Below are 12,473 nucleotides of genomic sequence, written 5' to 3'. Positions count from 1 at the left end.
TCTCAGATATGTTAGGGGGCAATTTCTAGAGCATTCTGGATACACCTTTGGTGAATCCATATCACTCATGTCCTGCTGAGAGACCTTCATCCTGATTTATCCCTTTTCCCATGCAAGCAAAGGTATTTGCAGTTCTGAGTTAGTGTATTGGGTTTGCATGGCAAGGTTTTAGTAATGGGAGAGCTACAGGGGTGGCTTCTGTGAGAAGCTGCCAGAAGCTTCCCCTGTGTCCGATAGAGCCAATGCCAACCGGCTCCAAGATGGACCTACCCCTGGCCAAGGCTGAGCCCATCAGTGACAGTGGCAGTGCCTCTGGGATAACATAGTTAAGAAGGGGAAAAGTAACTGCACAGGAGCAATTGCAGTCAGAGAGAGGAGTGAGAATATGTGTGAGAAACAGCTCTGCAGACACCAAGTTCAGTGAAGGAGGAGGGCAGGAGGTGCTCCAGGTGTCAGAGCAAAGATTCCCCTGCAGCCCATAGTGCAGATGATGGTAAGCCAGGCTGCACCCCTCTGACAGGCAATCACACTAATTCCCCCAAGTCAAGTCTATTTTGCCCATGACAGTAATTGGTGAGTGATCTCTCCCTGTCCTTATGCCAGCCCATGAGCCTTTCGTTATATTTTCTCTCCCTGTCCAGTTGAGGAGGACAGTGATAGAGTGGGCTTTGGTGGGCATCTGGCCTCCAGCGAGGGTCACCCCACCACAGTTCATGGAATTCATGGAAGCACTCCTGTACCAGGACTGGTGGTCTGTTCAGGCAGCTGAGATTGGTCTCAGGGAATTCGTGGTGGTTTTAGGGTAAGGACTCTTGGAAGATGACAGTTACTGAAAGAGACCCACATATGCACTACTTGCTAGAGCCTTCACAGTGCCAGCCTACCTATTCACCACAAGCTCATCATATTTTGGAGCACCCCTGGGCCCAGCTCTAATGAAATAATGCAGGGTGATAGGACAGTGAATAAAGCGCAAGCCCTTTGCTACTTCATCTCCACAGACTCCCAGCAAAGTTAAATATTCATGGAAATTCAGATGTGTGAAGGTTGCCAGCTCTGCTCCAGCTCTGCACAGCTTTTCAAAAAGTCATGGCACAGCAACACTGTGCCCAGTTACACATCCACACATAGTTGCATCTTGATTTTAAGAACTTTAATCCTGGGATTTTGAATCCTCTTTGTAGCTCCTACAGATTTCATTGGCTGTTTGAGTGGTGTTCGAACAACAGATAAATAGGAATGCTCCCAGTATTTGCTATAACTTCAAACATTATAAAACCCTGATGTAAAGAAAAATGGCTGTTTCTTTTGTCCAGAGACTCAGAAAACTGACTGATACTTCCCGAGAGAGACAGAGCCTTTTCCAAACTGACTCTTTGTGAGTGAGGAGAGCTTCCCAGCTCCTCAGGGCCAAGAGGAATGTCCTCAATCTGCATCACCATCAGCAGGGAGAGGGGAAGTCTGGCTGCACTTAAAAAGCTGCTGCACTTTTATTTTTGAAAGATGAGAGATGTGATGCCTAAAACCATTATATCTCTGTCCACACCCATTTCTGTCTCAGCCTGGAACATGCTACTTTAGAGCCCCTCAGATTTGGTGGGTCTGCCTCTATGAAGCTGCCTTGTGAAGCAAGATTGAAGCTTCTGGAACCTGCTGCCTTGATGGCCCATACAAATTACAGAGGATGCAATGGGTTACAGGTACTTAAAAAATCCACACAACTCCATGAGCCTTAGCTATATGTATTTCACTATTTAACATAATTCATCTGTGGTAAAATGATCTGACCATTAATGCCGCATTGTCAAGGAGATTATTTGGCCTTTCTCAGAGGGAGTTCACTCTGTGAAAAGCAAAAAGCTTGGGATAACAATTCATTTTAAAAGAGCGCCCATGCGTAATGACTGATACTGCACAAAAAGCAGCGTACATTAATTACTTGCTTCTGGCTTTCATGAAAATCAGTTATCCTGGTTGGTGTGTTTTCCAGCGCTTAAACTGGATGGGGCCTGAACTCTCAGAGAAGATCTGACAAAGTGTTCTCAGTTATTTATGACTGTCAGAGAGCAAAAGGCGGGGAAGCAAATTGTAACTGCATATTACTGCAGTGGCAAGAGCAGAGGCCAATTTATGAGAATGATGTGTTACAAGTGCAGTCCAGCTAGAAAGAAAATATTTCTGATGCCTAATAATAACAGAATAGGAAATCTTTCTTGTATCTCTTTGCACAGTCAGGATCTGGTTCGATGTCTGCTGGTACCAATGGGTAAAACTCCCTTTTACTTTGCATTTTGGGTCCAGCCTGTAGAGAAGAAGATCATGATGAAAAGAAAAATAAAAAAGAGCCTGCCATGAAGGAATGTCTTTAATATCTGTAAAACCAACAGGCTGTGCGTGCTCTCAGCATAACTTGCCCGTTTTGAGGTTTTATACAAAGTTTTGGAATGGACTGTCAGAAAAAAATTGGAACATTGACTGGAGTCAATTTGGACGGTTGGAGCCATTTTGGAGAGAAGTTGAGAAAAGGTGTGGTAATCCTGGCATCAGTCAGTTTTGCCAGTTTCTAAATATGCTGGTCCATTGGCTGGATTCCTGTGCACTGGGAGGCTGGCCAACTACAATTGTGTGCCTCACAATGGAGATCTGCTCACATGAAACAAGATGCATCATCATGGCCCTGCTGTGAAAAGTTATCATTTATCACCTTTTGCCAGGGGATTTTGTCATTTTTTTCCTGTATTCTTAGTTAATGGTTGGACTTTATGATCTCAAAGGTGGTTTCCAACCTAAACGATTCTATGATTCTATGACATAGCCATTACATTGGCACTTCTCGACCTATTCAGTAGGATGACCCTTCATTCAGAGTAAAACCTCTTAAAACCCTTAACATTTACTCTAGAAGTAAAACCAAAAATGTAGCACTGATAGAAATAGTAACCCATTTCATTTATTTCAGAGTTGTTTCAAGAGACTGACAGACTGTATGACCTTGAGGGGCGAGAACCGGGAGAGCAGAAGCAACATTGCCTTTGCCTCGCCTCAAGCTACCCTGAAACCCAGTGTCCTCCCCTGGCCTTGGTGGGAGTTTGCACCTTCCAGCAGAGACAGAGAGTGCAGGAGTGCCTCTGCCTGCCCTGCTGTCCCTGTGGGACACATGGGACCTCTCCAAGTTTTGAACTGCCATAGCAAGAGGGCTGGAGGCTGTGAGCCCCCTCAGGTAAAGCTGGCTGGATGTATCTCGTCTCTGCCTGCAGCAGCCACTGCTTTGGCATGGTTAACCACTGCTTGCTTCAGCTGATGCATAAGGAAATGTGAAAACAGTTCTGAGATACAGGTTGCTCTTCCCACAGATACCTGCAAGCCCCAGCTCCTGGAGGAGGAGATCTGACTTCTGAGACCTCAAAGTGCTTATGGTGAAAGACAGTCCACCAGTTGGACTTACTTTCAGTACAAGGAAATGGATTCTTCAAAGCTACATGACTTTTGCACCTAACAAGAAGGATTTGCAGCTTTGGTCAGTTTTGATACATCATCCTGCCTCTGCTGCTGGTTTGGCTACTTGGCCAAAGCAAATGAAAAGTGAACTTGAGAACAAATGATGCCATTATGTCTTCTTTTGACTCTTTTATTGATTTTTTTACAAGATACTAACTGAAAGAGGGCTTCTAATGCCTGTCTACCTTGCTGAGTGTATGTATGATCCATTACAACAGCTATGTCACTGTTGTTTGTTCCTTTTTAGTCCCAACAATGTAGCAAAGTTATAGACACATTGGATGTCTCTAAATTAAAACATGAGGTGGCCTACAAATCTCCTATCTTTAAAGCATAGTTTTAAGAATACGGTAAGAACACAACAAGTAGAGTCAATAGAAGATTTAGTCTACAAGGGAGCTGGACCAGACAAGTGGGCTCCATACACTTAGCCCAGTGACTAGTGAGATATCTTTCGGCATGACAAGCCTACAAGCATTCTCTCAGAAGAACATCAGATCTCCAGGCTGGTACACTGTGAAAACAAGTGCTGTTTCATGAATAACCACATAGAGTACAGTTTCCACTCCACACAATCTATCAAAGGACAAGCAAGAAATCATTAGACAGTACATGTATTGGTATGAAGGGATTTCACAAGCCACCTCCATAGGCACCATGAAAGCTTAATAAGAATTTCAAAAATTCAGAAGAAAACAACCTAGTCCCCCGTAGAGAACGCTTCTATGGAAACTGTGTTTAAAGGACAGAATCAATATAACATGTTGTACATTTGCAAATACTAAAACCATTCTGTAGCTTATAGGAAAGTCCCCGCTTCATTTTCATGTGAGTTTTGCTAAACTGAAATCCACTGTAGGTTTCCTAAGTAACAATACATTAGGAAAAATATTGTATATAACGAATTTTCGGAGATGCAAGGGCAGTTGGAATCAATAAGGCAAAACAAAAGATTTCTTTTGAGCTTGAAGGAGTTTTTTATTGCCTCCTTTATAACTCTTTTGGGAATGTGTATAGACAGGATAACCAGAAAACAGGTATACAAGTTTATGTGCAGAAATATCACAGGGGAGGGAAATGTGGAATTCCCACGGAGAATGGACACGATCTGAGCCCTGGTGCTCATAGCTATGCAGAACACTGGTGTGGGGAGTAGTAAACTACAGCCGGGGAGGTGTGAGCAGTGCAAGGACAAAGTAGTATAACCATGCCAGTTTATGGTAGTGTAGACAGAAATGCTACCTTGAATGCCTGTATGAATGCAGCACAGATAAACGCTCTCTACATTACTGTCTAACATGATTAATGGCAGTAGTAATGTTTTTTGTAATCAACTATTAGTACTTGCTTTCTCAAAATACAGTAAATAGTGACTCTTGGTATGGTGTTTTGTCACGTTGTTTTATTGAATTGGTAAAAGGACAGACTGAAATATAAGGCAAGAGTTGTTCAGATTTTTTTCCTCCTTTTCCTCAAAGCAAAATATACCAGTGAGCAGCAATGTTTCTCTCCCTACATCCAAGTTTCATGATGTTTTGATTTGCCTGACTTGCTTGAAATCATAACATTTTCTTCCAGGAAGTTTTCTTAGGGCTATGGATTGAGCAGCCCTCCTGGAAGACCTGCTGCATGTACTGCTCCTCCCTGTGCTATGTCTCTGGCAGCATGGCATAAACAAGCACCGTAAGTCATATCAGAATCAGCGTCAAGTAAATAACCCTTGTACCTATAACTTTTGGTTGCAGAGAGGCTCAACCAGCTTTTGACTCCCCAGGCTGTTCTGCTGCCTTCAATACACATCCACTTGTGTTTATACACACACCCCACACACAGAGAAATGAAAAGATCTGAAGCACCATAAAATCATAACAATCTCTAATATGCAGCTCATGACCCTCAACACTGCCTAGTTCCAGAGGTGGGTATGGCCACATTAGAGAGGATGCTGAAATTGTAAAAATGGCCAAATAGCATCAGATTTTTTTAATAAGATTCTTTGAAGGAATATGTCCGTTAAGATTTGGCTTTCATTTCATACAGAAAACACCTAACAAAGATCTTTTGGAGGTTTTTCAAAAGCAATAATGGCTGGTTTGGTTTTGGTGCCTTCTGCTTACAGGGAGTGCCAAATTTGCTAACAACAGACTTCATTCAATGAATTGAGACTGGCACAGAATTTGGTCCTTGAAACCCAGCCTTGACTTGATTGTGTTTCATGCAGCTACACACTCCAGAATATGACCTCATTCATCATACACACGGGCTGTGCAAGTACAAAGCAGCATCAGAATGACAGAGCCTGTGGTTCCCTGTTACAGCTCTCGGTATTTATGGAGAGTTGATTTTCGACTGTGATGGTAACAAATTTTTCTGGTCACAACTCATTGCTAACACATGACAACTGAGTCTGGCAATTCACCTTGAAGATAAAACCAAAAGATAACAAATGAGGAGCAGCTTCACTATACTCTTAAATCTACTCACATTATAAAATTACCAGAACAGCTACTAGGGACTGCAGTGTTGCTCATTGGTTTCTGTGACTGAGCTCGGAATCATACAGCCCTACTTCACTTTCTGTCCAATTTAAAATGTTTTAGTGCCTTGTACTTAACTTCTCTGTTGATAGGTTAAGAGGAAGCTACATCTGAGGCACCAACACCCCACTGTGCTACTGATCACTTTTTGAATAAAAAAGGTAGAGCACCATAATCAGCTAAACCTCCACAGGGGGTGCTCCCAGGCTGCAGTCAAAGCAGCAGGTATTTTTTGCCCACTGTTTTAAGTGTGTTAAGCTTTGCAACTGAATGAGTAACAACCGATGTGCCTGTTACAGCTTCAACCTCGTCACATCGTGGGGGGAACATCACAGCCCTCTCCCCTCCTGGCTCTGACCTGCCATGCTGAGAGCAGCCAGAGCAGACGAAGCAGGTCTCCAGCTTAAAGTGCACAGCTATAAACCTGTGTTTGACAATTTAGCCTCTGATCTTCCCTGTTAAGATGGTTATGAAAAAAGTTCACAAAATGTAACAGGGCTTTAGAGCGAAGGGCAAGGGGGAAAACCACATGAAAGGGTGTGTGTTGTACTGTGTGCAGCCATAGAGGCATTTACAAGAGGAAGAAGGATGAGAGAGGGGAGCAGAGAGAAAAAGCTGTGTATGCTGGAAAACTATCATCTTTCAAGTCATGCTGCACGTTACCAAAAGCACATTCTTACAGTCTGGTAAAAGAATACATCAACTCTTAATTATTATTTCCACAATAATGCAGACAAATACACCTAATACGTCTGAAAAATGAGGTCTCGCATATCTCCTAATGAAGATATTTACTTTGGTTTAAGAATATTAATATAGCTGTAGTGTTATACAGTGAATTAAAGCTATATTTGATACAGTGAATTAAAGCTATTTTCAGATCTTAGCTACATACTCACTGCTCATTCACAACACAACGCCAGCACAAATGAATGAAGCTCGAAAGGAACAAACTTACCACTTTTTGCACCTCTGCATACTAGAGCAATTAAAGAATAAAGGAAAACAGAATCAAATCTCCAGGAAGGAAACAACATTTGCTCAGCTTTATCTCACAGGATTACTGCTTGTGTAGATTTTATTTAATTCAGACCTATTTGCTCCTCTCTAATTAACAACATAAGTAATTTGTTCCTCTGACTGTCTGTTATCATTGTGGGGGTTTTTAATTAGCTGTTTCACGTGGCTGAGTCACTACAATGTTCTTAAGATTGCATGTCTCATTGTATTTATCAAATCCACGCTTAGGAAATCAAGTGAGCAGTTCTCTGAACAGCAGCAATAAAGTAGCAAGTTCTTTGCAGAACTACATCTTTTAGTTAAATTGTCTAGTCTCTAACAAGGCACAAATTCTGATTCAGGTTTCTCTCCTATGTAATGGTCTGTATAAAAGCTCTTTAGTGCATGGGTTTTCTGATTGTTCAAAACTTACTCCATTCTGGACACATCCGTTACCTGAAGCTTCTGTCCTTTATGTACCCATTTGTTTTAACACTTCTCAGCCTTAATGTATTGGAGACTGCTAACCTTTCTGTCAAATGTATTTGAAGTTTGCTAAAGCTCCTAAGAACTACTTAGGTTGAACAAGCAAACAGACAAAGAGGAGCTTCACCCCTTTCTTATACCAGGATGAAAATCAGTGGGATAGATTCTGAACTGGTTTAATTTGGTATGAGCCCAAGAGAAGGAAAAGAAAGCATCATACTGTCATTTCTTGCTTCTTTTGCCATGGACTCATGCAAATTCTAACAACCAACACTTCCTGGCTCTGCCATACTGCATTTCCAAATCTACTGTTTGTTCTACTTATTAAACACAAAGGAGTGTGTGATTTACTGTTTGCATTAAAGAGCCAACATGTTCAGAGAGATTAACTGAAGTGAAATCACAACAGTTGTTTTCAAAACTTTCATGGACCTCAGAAGTTATGAAGAAATAGAGTTACAAGAATATGATTCTTTTTTGAATTATTAGAAATACTTTAAAATTTTGAAATGAAAAAATGCAATTTCTAATTTTTTCTTCCCAACAGAAGTTCTAGGGCTGAAACAAATCTGAAAGTTGTTTCAGTCATTCTTGGTGTACAAACATTTTCAGAGATCCTTCCACTGTGCTAGAGCAGTAGACCTGTGCTCTTCCAGCAATGCCCCCATCATTACCCAGTGTCATATGCAAGAAGTCATGGTATAAATCAGTTTTCCACTGCCTTTGCATAGCAGAACATACAACATGAAGGCAAGGATGTAGAACATCATATTGTTTTCATGTTTGTACTAACAGCTTTCAGTCTGCTCCATTTTGCAGCTGAACAACCAGCCACCCACAACCAACCATCTCAGATGACTGCCAGAAGTCTTTTCAGCAGGATTTTTTTACCATGTTCTAATAAAGACACTACTGTGATCACAAACTCCCATCTTCTATGTGGTCTCTTCTACAGTGTTAACAGTAATGAGTAGCAAATAGCTGAGCATACCGGGTTATTCAGACACCAGATGCTTACATGTTTTTTGCTATAATTCAGTTTTTCACTGCTAGTTAGGAAAAAGTTACCAAGCTTTACATTAGTCAGAGATTTGGCCTCATCAAGCTTCAAACCAATCTGCTGTTCTTCCTCCATCCTTGGGCAGCTGATGGACTGTGCTTCACCTGGACCCAGCCTCATGCCACCCAGCTGAGAGCTGCTGTCAGATGCTCTTTTTCTAGTGCCTTTTTCTAGGATTTTGTGGAGCTATTTATTCAGCAAGGAAGAAAGTGCTTAGCTGTCAACTGCTTTGCAAGGCCAAATGAGTCAACCTCCTTCCCAGCTGCTAGATTAGCATTTTGAACCTGCTGAGCATCTCACTAGGGATGTGCCAAACTGCCTGTTGGTAATCAAGGTACTCAGGTGAGATAAGTAATTTTTCACAGCTAGGAAGAATTTGCATTAAACATTATCAACATACAGTATCCTAATAAGTGATTTAATATCCTCAGCATTTCTTCTGAGCATAAGAAACAGGCAGTGTGCTGAATTATGACAAGTCTTTCTACTATAAACAAAGTTAAATGAATTTCCTGAAATTCCATCTGATCATTCATTACTTTATTCTCCAGAATAATAGACAAGCAACCATATTCTTTACAACAAAGCTCTATGCATAGTCATGGTAGAATTAGTATTTATACTCCTGACTTGAGATTCTCTAGACACAAAGCAGATGATACATAATTGGTTTTACATAGAAACTAGGAAGTTCAGACCTTGCAATAGAACTATGGGAGGATGTGCAAGATCTAAAACTCATAACCACCAAAGACAAGATTTCTGCTTTGATCCTCCAGGCAGGTTTGTTTGTTTCAAATATTTATTTTATAGGTAGATAATTTTAACGCCTATAATGCACATGTGTACTCATAGAATCTAAAACTTATAGAATGAGATTCCAGCTTAATTTTAAAATAATTTTATTTTTATTTAGAATTTTGGAGTACAATCTACATTTTGCCCATAATCACAAGAGGATTTCTGATGCCTTTTTCAAAATACGGTCAACAACTTTTAATCCGAAGTATATATATGAAATAAAGCAGACTTTGACAGTGGGAGAAGTAAGTGATTTTGTTATTCTCTGCTTATGTTCTGCTTATCAACACCTCTTTTGTAGTAGAGGCTCTAAACAGGACACGGTATTACCAATATGGGCCACATGCATGCTGAAAGAAGGAAGTAACTTCACCATAGATACTGCTCCCCTACTACCATTTGTTTCACTTTCTCCTTCTCTCACCATTTCTATGCACAAGATTTATAAAGAAAACAGAGGAAATAAATACTAAAATAGACCAGTGTTTTCACATATGGTTTCCAAATTGCATAAATGTACAGGACTCTTTGTCCAGAATCAGCTGTCAAAGGTATTGGGCCTCTGTCTTTAGGTAACTGTGTTTAGGACAAGGGGGATGATGGCATGCCCAGAAATTCTGGCATTCCTCATGCTGTTCATGAGGAATTTCCAATGCTTGACTAACTTTGGATTATACTAACCCAGTTGCCTTGCTACTCTCTGTGTTCAAGTATAATTTTGGTAAATCGACTCATCCTTTTCCCTTCAGCGCTTGCCATAATGACTTGAAACATTTACCTGATCAGGTATAGCGGGTCAGTATGCTGACCCTACCTACCTGCTGGCTCTTTTAAACACACTTGGCAAATGTGAGTATATTAGTGAAATTTGAGGCACCCTCTTTAGTCTAAATAGTATTAAATGACCATTGGAGCTTGCAGCATTTATTTCCATGCAAAGCACAACTGAATACACTTACAGAGATGGTATCAATCAGCTTTAACTCTTTTTCCCAGTAAAAAAATTTTGAACTCTACAGTACACAATATATTAAAGATATTAAAGGAAATATTTTCTCTTACATTTTAAGGTATTGTCCTTTATATAATTGATGTCCCAGGGCAGGTATTCTTTTTTTTCCTTTTCACTGTCATAAAAATGACAGTTTCTTTATTTTTCTTGTGCACTTGTTATTGAGAATCATATCATTATTTTGATACCTAATGACTTTTTTTTTTTTTTTGCAGATAAGAAACACTTTATAAAAGAGGAAGACAGGCAGGTTTAAATCTTAAACGGTTAAAATGAACATAGCCCTATTAAAATTGACTGATGGATGCTTTCTCTGCTGAGTGGCCAGTACTCAATAAAGTGGCAAAAGTACTTTTGATCATTTTATTGACTGCTTTCTTAGATAGCAAGTCTTTTAATGACCCTACTCAGATGAAAGACTTGTGCTGGAAAAAGCAGGATAACAAATGTATCTACAGAAAAAAAATTATTCTTGATCATGAAATTTATTTGTATCTTACATTCAACATAACTGGGCACAGAACTTTGCAGGAAGGTCCAGAAAACACTAATCCCTTAAGATGGTGGTGAATTTACCATACCATGGCTCTTCTGCTACTTTTCTACACCTGCTCTGGTTTCTATCTGTATCAGGGAAATGTATATGTGCATCCTCATTGTGCTATGGCAGAGAGCTCAGTAGAGGCCCCACAGTCCTTGTCAGAGACCTGCCCAACCTTCCCTTTTTGGATGCTTTCCAGCTCATCAAAGCAGTCTTCCTCACCCACTTTTTGGGTGATGTTACTATATTTATTCTGAAAAAGTTCCCTGCTTCATCAGGCTCTTGTACTGTTTATCTCCACCTGAGTTGGTAGAAACTAGTGAAGATTAAACCTCTTAAAGTCCTTCTGGTCTCCTTTGCCACGTGATCCAAGGTCTCAACAAACCACAGTATCCAGTGACCTTGGTGACAGGCAAGAGATTAACCAAATATCCTATGTGAGCCAACTGGTTGCTTAAATCCAGTTTTCTTACGTTTTGTAACAACTGTTTTTTCTGAACAATTAAGTTAAAAATTGCTTATTACTTGCCTTAAGCCAACACCACTTGAAGATTAAAAGAAAATAAAGATGATACAAAAACCCCTCACCTTTGAAACAGGATTTGCACTCTCATGGAGATCAAAAGCCCCTAAATCAAATAGAATTTGTCAGATACATGTAGAAATCCCCAAGTCATCCTAAGCCCAGGATTTCAGCAGTACTTCAGTGGAGGTGCTCTCCAGTGACAGACAGTAAAAAATAAGTTAGAAAGAAGAATCGCTGCCTTGGGTAGTGAGGTTTATCTCACAGAAAATGTGTTAGGTTCCCTCACAATCTTTACTCATAGAAGGTTTTTCTAGATGTAGGTTTGTCCCACAAACCAAACATTTTGCCACAGGCTTACTACGTTCTCACAAAATCACAGCTATGTGGTGCAGCAGATGTAAGGGAGGAAGTTCTAGTTGTCCACAGAAACTTCAGTATTTAACTGTGTCAAGTGTAAATCCAGATCGTGCCAGTAGCTAGTTATGAACTGTAAAAGACAGCCTTGGTACTGAAGTTACATCATTGGTAGTGACTTTTGTTCTCTACAAACTGCAGCCTTGGAGACACTGGTACAGCACTAAGTGCTTGGCGCTCCATCAGAGGTGGGCACAGAGTAGAGAATCCAAGTTAGTTATGATTTTTATGAAGCCAAAGTACAGACAGGTAATAGAGTATGAAATTGCCATTTCTGCAGAGGCAGAACAGAAAAGGCCAGCTGGGAAAGTGAGCTGAGTTAGAGAAATAGAATTCAGAATAATTTTTACCTAGTGGGGTAAAGAGTTTATACTGTTTCATTGTTCCATCTCAGCGTGTGCCTAACATTATGAGACAGTTTATTATGGGTTTGTTGTGCCTCAGGTGAGCAGAGATACATTTTAATTGAGAGAAATGGGGGGAAAAAATGGACAAGAATATTGTTGACTAACCAGTATACAGCACAGGGTGTATCAACATGATGCTTTCCCCTCTCCCTCCTACCCAAAGGGTTGTACCAACAGAAATGTATTAGCAAA

This window comes from Strigops habroptila, chromosome 1 (genome assembly GCF_004027225.2).
Source record: "Strigops habroptila isolate Jane chromosome 1, bStrHab1.2.pri, whole genome shotgun sequence".
Classification (NCBI taxonomy): domain Eukaryota; kingdom Metazoa; phylum Chordata; class Aves; order Psittaciformes; family Psittacidae; genus Strigops; species Strigops habroptila.
The sequence above is the reverse complement of the archived record's forward strand: the minus strand, read 5'-3'. Positions refer to the sequence as shown.